Source organism: Physeter macrocephalus, chromosome 16, assembly GCF_002837175.3.
Source record: "Physeter macrocephalus isolate SW-GA chromosome 16, ASM283717v5, whole genome shotgun sequence".
In the NCBI taxonomy this organism is placed as follows: Eukaryota; Metazoa; Chordata; class Mammalia; order Artiodactyla; family Physeteridae; genus Physeter; species Physeter macrocephalus.
Window position 1 is genome coordinate 99451556 of NC_041229.1, and position 12259 is coordinate 99463814.

Below are 12259 nucleotides of genomic sequence, written 5' to 3' on the forward strand. Positions count from 1 at the left end.
GGCTCACGGGCCCAGCCGCTCCGCGGCACGTGGGATCCTCCCGGACCGGGGCGCGAACCCGGTTCCCCTGCATCGGCAGGCGGACGCGCAACCACTGCGCCACCAGGGAAGCCCAAGGGTCACACAGTTTTGAGGGCATTAGTCTGCTGTGTCCCCCTTTGCTTGACAAAACAATAAAGCTATTCTTTTCTACTTCACCCAAAACTCTGTCCCCGAGATGCACTTTGGCACTGGCGCACAGAGGCCGAGTTCCGGCATCAGTAGCTAGAAGCAGCAAATTCATAAAGACAGAAAGTAGAAAGGGGTTGGGGCAGAGAAGAACGACGGGTGTGAAAATGCAAGAAAATTTTGACAATGTGTATTTATTTGGGGGGTTGCAGAGGCAAACTCGAATTGAAGAGCTGCCTTTTGAGATGCAGGCAAAAACACAGCTAAAGGCCTTTACACAGTCTGGGTGCTGAGCAGAGCATGCTGTTTATTCAGATGGAACTACTCCCCAGATTCTCCAAGCTAAATCTTTCTTCAGCTGCAGTAACCTCCCAAACCCTCAGATACCTCCCCTGCGAAGAGTTCTGGCTGGTCCTCCAACCCCTCACCTCCAAAGACCACTTGACCTCTCCCAGGAGGAGGTCTGGGCTCTGGCCTAGTCTCCACCTGACCCACAGCAAGGGGAAGGTTGCTTGATTTAGCAGATACGAATGTGGGACGCCCAATTACATTAAAATTCCAGTTAAACAACAAAGAATTTTTTAGTTCGAAGTATGTCCCATGCAACACTGGGGGCATACTTACACTCAGAAAAAATATTCATTGTTTATCTACAATTCAAATTTGGGAATTCCTTAGTGGTCCAGTGGTTAAGACTTGCGCTTTCACTGACATGGACCGGGGTTCCATCCCGGGTCGGAGAACTAAGATCCCACAAGCTGTGCGGCCAAAAAAAAATTAAAAATAAATAAAATTACTAAAATAAATAAATAAATAAATAAGATTCAAATTTAACTGAGACCCTAAACGCTACTGGACCAAAAGAGACTTTGGTTCCTTCTCACTTTTGAGCTCAGATGAAGCACGGGGCCACCAGATGTGGGATGTGGCTTCTCCGGTAGCTGGTAAGAGAATACTGGATAATGCAACCCAGAAATACAGAGGACTTAATTCCTTGTGCTAGTGAACACTGAGAGACAGGAGGAATCTGGCACATGAGGACTGGTGGTTTTGTGTGCTCTCTCTGGAGACATTTGCATGACTAAACAATTGTCTGTGTCTTCCCTTAAACTGTGATCAGCTCAGTAATACACCCCCTTAGACTTCCTTTGTCTCCTTTGCTGCCTTACTCCCTTTTCCTTTTACATTTGCTGCCCTGGGATTGTACGTCCCAATGAAACATTAATTAATGTAGAGTATTAATTAATACGATAATGTTCCTCTCTGTGCTCCATAGCATCGCTTGCATTTATCAGTATTTTAATGGACTTTTTGTTTGACTCTCTCCCCTAGTCAACTGTAAGCTCCTAATGGGAAGAGATCATGTTTTTTCGGTTCATCCTTGTATTACCTGAGGCTGGTGCTATATCTGGTACATAGCAGATACCCAATCAATATATGTTACTGTTGAATGCATAAACAAGTGAAGAAAGCCAACAAAGCTGATAATATTTCTAGAACATGTCCTCAGTAAATCACGTCTTGAGTGGTTGGGAATGGATACTTGAGCTGAAGCAAAATTATTATAGGATGTTTGTTTCAACTTACATTAGTATCTCTGAGCACTTACTCTGAGCCTAGCTTGTGTGACTTGTATTTCTTTTTTTTTTTTTTTTTTGCGGTATGCGGGCCTCCCTCTGTTGTGGTCTCTCCCGTTGCGGAGCACAGGCTCCGGACGCGCAGGCCCAGCTGCCATGGCTCACGGGCCCAGCCGCTCCGCGGCATGTGGGATCCTCCCGGACTGGGGCACGAACCCGTGTCCCCTGCATCGGCAGGCGGACTCTCAACCACTGCGCCACCAGGGAAGCCCCTACTTCTATTTCTTATTACAAAATTTAATTTGGTTTTCTGGTCTGTGATTGTGTCTTGGTGAGTTTGGGAGGGCGTAAGCTTAGGGTCTTATATAATCCATGAATCATAAGAGCCCAGACGGAATGTTCCTATGTGCCAACTCCTGCCTTATTTACGTCTGATCTGGCATTTAAAGCTTTGATCCTGCGGGACTGAACCCACACCTACTTGCATACCCACCTTGGTCCCCATCCCTGCCAAGTGTCTGCATCCAGGGAAGCTGGCCTTGGGGTACTTGGTCCTCATCCCATTCCTTTTCCCTTTCCCTCTCCCTAATCTCCCTATGCAGTGTGCAAGCAGGGCTTGCCTGGAGGGTAGAACAGAGGTTCAGAAGGAAGGAGCAACAATCACAGAACTGACTTGCCCAATTCTGATAACATTTCCATTCTGCTGACAGTCAAGAGAAGGACTAAGGAAAATAGGGGAAGAATAGGAAAGAACAGGTCAGTATAATGCAAAATGGTGATAGGAGGGGTTTATTAAAAAATTCTAGAGGACCTCCCCTGTGGTCCAGTAGTTAGGACTCCATGCTTCCAATGCAGGGGGTGCGGGTTCGATCCTTGGTCGGGGAACAAAGATCCCACATGTCATGCAGCGTGGCCAAAAAAAAAAAAAAAAATCTAGTTATTTGAACACCAAACCTGAGCTTTGCTAATAAGAGTCAGAGCCCTGATTTGGGGTTTTCCTGGGTCTTAAGTAGGCTTTTCTGCCCCACTTTCCTCCTGGTCTTCTCTTGAAGCTAGGTTTTAAATTTCTATCTTGGGAAATTAGGGCATCGTGGGGCAGTAAAAGTAGCACAGGGTTAAAAATATGGAGACTTGGATTCTATTCCTCATTCTATACTAAACTGCTGGTGACCTTAGACAAGTCATTTCCCCCCTCTCTCTGTTTCCTAATCTGTAAAATAAGAAGGTGTGTTGAGGTCCTTTCCAGCATCTTCATGATGCACGAGTCTGCATTCCAGTTACAACCTGCCTCAATTCGAAAGCTACGCCTGCGATCTTTTATTTTTAAAGTTTTAGAAGATTTTGTTTCGTGCAGGTCATGGCGTGTATGTTCTCCCATGTTGTTCCTGCTGCTACTTCCTCTTGGTGACTTATTTCCCTGTGTGGTTTATCATTTGTGACTCGAGCCCCTTTTCCACTGCAGTTTGCTGTGCAAGGCTGGTTTGCACTGGTTTGTTCAGCTGTTCCTCCAAGGTGGTTTTCATTTTGTCTCTGCGGAGGCCTTATAATCATACTGGGCCAGAGTTTGTGTTAATTTCTAGGTTTGGAGTCGATGTGAGCTAAGACCTTCCATCTGTGTCAACACAGGCCTGGGGTTCTCTGATCTCTGGTAAGATGGCAGGAATCCTAGCCATTTTCCACGGGCGCGTGGGTGGAGTTTTCCTCATCCGCAGGTGGTGGCAGAGGCAGTGCTTCTTGACTCCCAGGATAGTTCCAGCCTCCCTTGAACATTGTACACAGGACCAGTGGCCTGAGTGATGATCTCCCACAGCCCTTAAAGCCCCAGTACCCTGCTCTGAGTTCGGCATTTGGCTCCGAATGTCCCTCAGCCACAGGCTTAAGTACCCACTCACTGCTCTAATTGTGAGCGCTCTCTTTCTAGCACCCGCAGGTTTCCCTTTCTTGGTTTTGAGCTTGAATCTTTGTGTTTGCGGAAATGGGTCTGTGCCTGTGTGTCTAAGGTGTGGGAGTCTCCCCTGGGTCAGCTCAACCAGCCAAATCCTCTCTTGTTATGATTATTTTGTACAGTTAACTTTTTCATAGGTATAATGGGGGTCCGGGCACATACATTGCGGCACAAGGGCTTTGGAGCACAAACTTTCCTGCTGTCACGTCCCTTCCTCCCAGTAAAAGAACACCTTCACTGAAGTCTGAGACCCTGTCTCCAGAGGGGACAGCTCTCCTTCTGCAGGGAGAGTCGGGCTTCTAATGTGGTCTGCTCCCCCTCTCCCTGCATCCCCTGGAGAAAGATGGAGAACATCTTGAACAGCTTCCTCAGGAAGTGACGAGAACAGAATGTTTCATGAGGCACGGGGGCGCGGAGAGCAGCTGGTTACCGCGTAAGTGAGATGGAGGGAGGGAAGGATGGAGAAAGCCGAGGTCCTTTGGTGGAGAAAGATCTCGGATCAATTTTACAGACAGTAGGATGTCAACGAGAACCGTTTCCTTCCCTCCTTCCCCTTCATTTCCACGCTTATGTGTGTGTGTATGTGTGTGAGAGTGTGTACTGTGTGAGTGCATGTATGTGTGAGTGTATGTTTATGAGTGTGTATGTGTGAATGTGTTTGTGGATGTTTGTGTATCTGTGAGTATGTGTGTGAGTGTGTATGTGTGTGTTAGTGTGTGTGTCAGTGCGTGTGAGTGTGTATGTGTGTGAACATGTGTCTCTGTGTGTATGTGTGTAGTATATGTATGTGTCTCTGTGTGTAGTGTGTGTATGTGTGTGTATGTCTGTGTGTGTATGTCTGTGTAGTGTGTGTATATGTGTGTATGTGTGTGTACGTGTGTAGTGTGTGTATGTCTGTGTGTAGTGTGTATGTGTGTGTGTCTCTGTGTGTGTCTGTGTGTGCATGTGTGTATGTGTCTGTGTGTGTATGTGTCTACGTATGTGTGTATGTCTGTGTGTATGTGTGTGTATGTGTGTAGTGTGTGTGTATGTGTGTGTAGTGTGTGTGTCTGTGTCTGTGTGTGTCTGTGTGTGTGTCTGTGTGTATGTGTGTGTAGTGTGTGTATATGTGTGTGTATATGTGTGTAGTGTATGTGTGTATGTGTGCATATATATATATATTTAGGCTAGAGTCTCCACAGTGGTCATCAAGACAGAGAGGGAAGGTTTCAGCCAGCCAATGTAGTGTGTGTGTAGTGTGTGTAGTGTCAGTGTCTGTTTTTGTGTCCGTGTGTCTCTGTGTGTGTGTGTGTCTGTGTGTGTGTGTATGTCTGTCTGTGCGTGTGTCTGTGTGTGTGTATGTCTGTGTGTGTGTGTCTGTGTGTGTGTAGTGTGTGTATTTGTGTATGTGTGTGTGTATGTGTGTGTGTGTCTGTGTCTGTGTGTGTCTCTGTGTGTGTATGTGTGTGTATGTCTGTGTGTGTGTCTGTGTGTGTATGTCTGTGTGTATGTCTGTCTGTGTGTGTGTCTGTGTGTGTGTGTCTGTCTGTGTGTGTGTCTGTGTGTGTATGTCTGTGTGTGTGTCTGTGTGTATGTCTGTGTGTGTGTGTGTCTGTGTCTGTGTCTGTGTGTGTGTGTGTGTGTGTGTGTGTGTGTGTGTAGAGAAAAATGCGTGGTCAAGACACAGGGAGGCGGGAGAACTCAGTTTGAATCCCAGCCTCGTTGTTCTCTTGCAAATTGCTTCTCTCCTCTGGGCTTTTATTTCCTAATTCTAATTCCCCAAATTAGAGCATTGTATTAAATTTGTAGATTATAAACATGATTTTAGCTGTGGAACCCTTATTTTCAAATGCAGTCTTTCATGGAAACTTTCATGTAAAAGAAGAGCTGCCTCCGATGAACAAGGGCCAGAGCCCCAAAGCCCAATGGCTTCATTTCCTTCTCACCACTTGGAGGAGGCAGATCACCAGGGTCCCTGGAATACAGTTTGAAAACTGCCAGTCTATGTACAGTTTCTACAGTTTCTTCCAGTTGGGGTATTATAATTATGTTGAGAAGGAGAAAACTTTCCTTAGCCATAAAATTCATGAGACAGAGCTGAAGTGGCAAGATTTCCCTGAAAACAGGAAGTCAAAGCTGCCAAACTGTGAAGCAATATGGTTTTTAGACCATATTGCGTTCTTTCTTATAGAACCTTTCACCTCAGTTTGGGTAAGTTTTTGATGGTAATGGCCAGCTGTTGTGTAGACACGGGAAGATTGCTGGGCTGGAAAGAAGTGCTTTCAGTAGCCAGCTGAGTCATCTGCAAATTATTTCACCACCCAGAGGCTCAGTTGTGAAAGAGGGGAGTGGAAGAGACTAGTCACTAGGAGATCACTGACGACTAAAAATGTTCTGAGATAGAGCAAATTATTAATGTACTCACATAAACTTATTGTGCAAATACTACATGTCAGGCACCACTTGCTCTGCATGGAGATTATAGTCTAATGGGAAGACAGACACTGAACAATGATGCTTTATAAGGAAAAGGAAGTACAGAGTTATAAATGACCAGAGAGGAAGGTCTCAACCTGGACCAGCGGGTCAGGGTGGTCCTCCAAGACAGACAGAGATAGAGACAGACAGAGACACAGAGAGACACAGAGATAGAAGGAGATAGACACAGAGAGACAGAGACAGATGAGAGAAGCAGAGAGAAAGAAACAGAAAGAGACAGAGAGAGAATGGGGAGAGTGATGGAAAAGGCGTCTTGGATGACTACAGATTAGGGAGATAAATTTGATTTCAGTTAAGGTTACAGGTATAGGTGACCCAAAGAACCAAAATGGATTCACTTTCTAATGCACCGACCTGGTGGGTAAAGCAAACTCTTTGGTTATCTTTATGTTCTACTTGGTTCCAAAATGTTTGAGCAAGCAGCTTGCAAAGATATAGAAAATGTACAAAATAACAGATTAAAAGAGTGGTGAAAGAAAAAAGTAGAGTTGCAGAGTAGAGCCAGGAATAAGAATAAAAGTGCTCATCTGAGTTACCTAAATTCTTGCTACAGATGAGTCACAAATTTTACTCAAAACTTCTCAGCAATCAGTGTAGAAAGAGCTCGTGTTTCCATATTCAATGATGCAATTCACAGTGTTAATGGGACAAATATGGAAAAATTGTTGATAGGAAAGCAGTTAGAGAGTAAAATTCTTCCGGGTGCCTCCACTATAAACCATTCACTATGGATGCTGATACAATGTTGTTTGCTAAATTCTTTTTTATCTGGCTTAATCCAGAGGGAAACTTCAAAGCATCAACCTGCCCTGCCTCTTATTATCCCCCTAACCCTGATATCTTGATACATTGCCTCTCAAGACTCTTCCTTCACCAGAGCCTACAGCACAACTGGTCATTTCTTTATCTGAATGTAGAAACAGATGCTATAAGTTGGGTTGGAGCTTCATTACTATTATTACCTTTGAAGAACATTATTCATTCATTACTAATTCAACTTTGGTTTTGTTTTAACATTTTGGTTTCTCCTTGTTTCATAGTTATTTGGGAATGAAACCATTCATAAAATTGTTCCATTAACAAATCTATTTTTGAATAATGCTTTTAAAATTATTGTTTTAAATAAAGCTCCTGGTATAGAACTTAAGTGGCGATCTTATTGAAACTAATCCTAACTATTTAACAGAAGTCAGTCAGTCCTCCTTTTTCTTTATGCACTGAAATCAGGCCTGACTTGAGAAATTAGTCGTTTTTTGTTTTACAGTTGTATTTTTTTTTTTTTTTTTACAGAATTTGCTTTAATATTTCCTTCTTCATCTCTGGATGATGCCAAGCATACATGTAAGAATACGTATTTTCAATGAATGGCCTTGGTGTCATGTAGACATGCACTTAGGACCTCCTTAGCTTGTTAGTGTGTGCCTTTGTGTATGTTACATAACCTCCTTCCCGAGCCTTACATATCTCATCTCTTAGATAAAGATGATTAACACGCCTATCTCATAGTGTTGTTGTGAAAACTAAAGAGAAAAAATTGTGTATATTAGAGACTTTCTGTAGTAAGTAAATGAGGACAATAAATGATCCTCTCTAATAGGGTCATTTCAAGGATTAAAAGAATACATTTAAAGAGGCATCAGGGAGAAAAAAAAAATCACTTTGATAGTATCATCCTTCACCAAGGGTATGAAGAGATAGCTGCCCTATTACATTGCTGACAGGAGGGTCCATTGGTAGCCGCTCTAGAGAGAACTTGGCAGTGTCTATTAAAATTTAAAAATATACATGTCCTATAAGCAGCAATTCAACTTCTCAGTTTCTACCATAAAAGTGCATATTAGCAGGAAGTGTTTGTACAAACATGCATGTTGCAACACTGTTTGTAATAAACTAGCAAAAACTGGACACTACCTAAATTGTCCATCAGGGAGGAATAGGTACATAAATTTTGGCATATCAATTCTACGAAACAATGAAAAAGACTAAGGTAGATTTATATGTGTAACATGGAAAGAAGTCCAGGAAATAATGATTGAATTTTTAAAAATCAAGGTATAGAATGATCATTCAATATGATTTCATTTATGTGAATACATAGAGAGCCACATAAAGCAGCACAATATATTTTTGATTGGTACATATATGAATGTTATTAAGCAGAAAAAGTATAAATTTACATGTCTGCCAACATAAACCATAGCTACCTCTTGGGGAGACCAGGAAGGGATTAAAATTGAGGGTTCTGGTTTAAACATTCCTTTACCTATGGTGTTTTAATTTTTTTTTAATAGGGAATTTGTACGTTATAGAGTTGAAATGAAGTTTTTAAAAGCTTCTGGGAACAATGTCTGGCATATAATAAGCTTCTACTAAGTGTTAATTCCTTCCTTTGGCATAAAATCTCTAAATCATCTACCAAGTGAATTTGGATTTATTTATTCATTTATTTAACAAATATTTATTAACACAGAGTTTGTCCCAGTCATAGCCTATGCTTCAGGGAAACAGTAGAGAGTAGTTCACAACTTGAGTAGAAGGAAGATAAATAAACAAGACAAAACTAGTAGTGTTGTAGGAGCTGATGGATGAAATAGAGGATGCTATGGGAATACACTGCAGTAACTCTTTACTGTGTCTGGAGGAGTCAAGGACCAAGGAAGGCTTTACAGACAAACTTCAAAGTCATACCCCTCCTATACATAAACTCCCCGTAATCCAAGTGGTCAGAGAATGGATCAAATACCAGCATGAACTGAAAGAAGGACTGAAGCAGAAGAGTTATAGCCAAAGTTGATGCAACTTAGGGAAGGCTGTCACGATTCACCATGATTTATATACACAACCACTAAAGAAACAAGACTGCATAAATGTTTGTCCTTTGCTCAAGAACCATCTTGTAGAATAGGATCAAAGACGAATCAAAATCCACATTCAATTCTGCTGCAAACTCACTGACTTGGTTGTCCTATCTCAGATCATGTCACAGAGATCTGGGATAGGACATAGAAGGGGCCCCTTCTGAGATAATGCATGAAAATGAAAGCAGGGGTGCCAGAATCACGGAACAGGCTGCATTCAAATTCCGCAGCAACAGTAGAAAAGATACAAACTCCTAGTAGATGGAGTGAAAGTAAATTGGGGATGAGGTGAAAACGGAGAGTAAGTCAAATATCCGCACAAGAGCAAGAGTGAAAGCTGGTCTAGGGAACAGATATGGAACCAGAGCTGCCAGAGGAAGACTCTCTTCTCTGACTCTGTTCCTTAAATCAAGTCCCACCCAGTCACTAGGCAGTTTCAGCCAAGAAAATTAACCGTATGACACTCTGCTCTCCTTTAGGGCTTCTCCCTTACCCTTATCTCTGCTCTTTGCTCACTGTGATTTCACATCTTTGGATCTGCTGGTTTAGGTCCCTATTTCTGACCCCAGGGGACACCATGACCCCACAGATGTGACCCTGGTCTGTTTTCACACACGGTTTACAGGTACCCTATTGCTTTGCTGGCTCCGAGTAACCACTGCCGAACCCAATTCAATGAGGGCTCTCAGGTCAGAGAGTCAGCCTTCCTGGTCGGTGTCAACCTTTGGATAGGTAGGTATCCAAGGCAAAGGGAACAAAAAAATTGTCCCAAATAGTGAATGCACTGGTATGAGTGGTGTTTTGCAAACAGGTCTCTAATCAATGCTCAGGGTCCTAGGCCAGGCCCCAGCTGGCGCTAAGGCATCCTGGACACAGCGCCTGAGGCCATAACACTAAGGAATATCATAGCAAAGCATATTTATTTTCTATTGCAAGTGATCAAAATTGAAACCCTACCAGTCTATGACAAGAAAAGTAAAAGGAAGAAACAAACCTTTGCAGAGCCTAATTACGCAGTAGACATGTAGGTTGGGGATCTTATTTGAAAGAGCTTCTTTAATTTATTATTCAGATTCCTATTATTACTAATAATAAGGGGGCCACTTATTATTATGATTACATATAGCAAAACTTAAGGGTTTTTTTGTTTGTTTTTTCTTTTAAACTCAAGGAACTATAAGACACAGAGAGGACATCTGCTTCTTTCTCTCCTTGAGTTTTTTCAATGCATCTTTGATCTCCTTGTTTCTCAGACTGTATATGACGGGGCTCAGCATGGGAATCACAGCTCCATAGAGCATGGACACCACCTTATCTTGGTCTAATGAGTAGCCAGCACTAGAATGGAGATGTGAGAAGAGACCAGAGCCATAGAAGAGAATCACTGTGGTCAGAGGAAAGGAACAGGTGTTGAAAGCCTTTGTTGGCCCTTGGGTTGAATGGATCTTCATGACAGCAGCAATGATGTAGCCACAGGAAACCAGGACAACAAGAGCTGAAGTCCCACCAACTGTACACACAACAAGAAAGTTCACTACCTGGCTGAGGAAGGTACTAGAACAAGACAAGACCAGCAGCGGTGGCAGGTCACAGAAAAAGTGGTTAATGATTCGTGGCCCACAGAAATGGAGCCAGAATATAGAGCTGGTTTGGACCAATCCGGTGAGGAATCCTCCAGCGTGTGCTGTAATGGCCATCCCCATTAGATGGTGGGTGTCATGAGGCTGTGTAGAGCAGAGGGTTGGAGATGGCAGAGTACCAGTCATATGCCATGGCTGCCAGGAGACAGCACTCCGTGCCTACCATCCCAATGAAGAAGAAAAATGGAGCAGCACAGCCCACAAAGGAGATGGTCTTCTGCTCCTTGAAGAAGTCACAGAGCATCTTAAGGGCTATAGAGGAGGTGTATGAAATATCAGTGAAGGACAGTTAGCAAGGAAGAAATACATGGGGGAGTGGAGGTGTGACTCCATGTCATTCAAGACAATAAGGTCCAGGTTCCAAGCCAGAGTCACGAAGTAGATCCCCAGAAACAGTACAAAGAGGGTAACCTGGAGCTCTGGATGCTCTGAAAATCCCCAAAGGATGAAACTGGTCATCATGCTGATATTCCTTCCCAGGGCCATCTCTCTTCTCTCTGCTGCCTTCAGAGCCCCAAAATGAGATTCCTGGGGCAATGAAAATCCAGGTGAAGAAACCATTTTGTTCTGTCATGGAAACATAGATGCCCCAGAGCCAGAAGAGACAGTGGAACACAAATGTCCTACCTCCATCCAATGCAGAAATCCCTTCTACAGCATTTATTGGGTCTTTCAAAGAGATTGTTGTCACCCTGATCTGATTCATTTGTTTATGCAAAAGTGACAGGTCCCAGAATAAACTGGCATTTTTGCATTATCTGGACCATCACCTTCACTGTCAATGTCATGACTTTATCAAAAGAGGTTATCAATAACACTTGGACTAACTACCCCCACTTTGTTTCCAGTTGATCCAAGCATTGTGATTGGATTAATCAGCCACTCAGATTTATACTAGATGTTTTTTCCTTTTTGAGAAGAAATGCCTAGAGGGGCAATTTTGTGTTTCTTATCATCATAGTCTGTTCTGACCAGGTTTTATGGGGTCAGGGTGTTCTTTTTCCTTAAAGCAGAGGAATGAAGCACTCAGAGATGTGAAAAACTGGCATCCCCTTTAGAGGTTAAAGAAAGGGATAAGGAAAAAAAAGTTCAACACTGTGAAACGCTTATGGTCATTTTGCACAAATATTATCTACTGACCTTGCCCCATGTGTTTGACAGAGGAATGCAGATGATGTACAAAGTAATAAAACATTACTATTAAGTTGAAAATATTCAACATACTGCAGGGGATAGTCAGGAAACAGACAAATCACAGCACAGTGTGACAGTTGCTCTAAGAGTAGTATTTGTACAGTGCCCTGGGCCCTGGACATAGCTTCTGAGAGGAGATGTGTTTGAGGAGGATTCCAACATGAGGAAGGGGTTACCAGAATGAAAATTGTGTGTGTGAGCAGTTGACAGGTGGTTGGCTCAAGAGCTTTATATTAAGAATGGGAAAAGCATTTGTAAAAGCACAGGAGACCACAGTGTTTGAGGAACCTTAAAAACATTAGCATGGCAGGAGCACAGGCTAAACAGAATTAAGAGAAGATAATATAAGGCTACTTTTGAGAGACAGCAGGGGCTGAACAAATTGTGAAAGATCTTCAA

The 12259-nt window shown here is 43.0% G+C and overlaps 1 pseudogene; it reads right to left on the bottom strand.

Moving 5' to 3' along the window:
• Positions 1 to 10207: 10207 nt before the first annotated feature.
• On the bottom strand, positions 10208 to 11152 carry LOC112067422 (olfactory receptor 5A1-like; annotated as a pseudogene).
• Positions 11153 to 12259: the final 1107 nt, after the last annotated feature.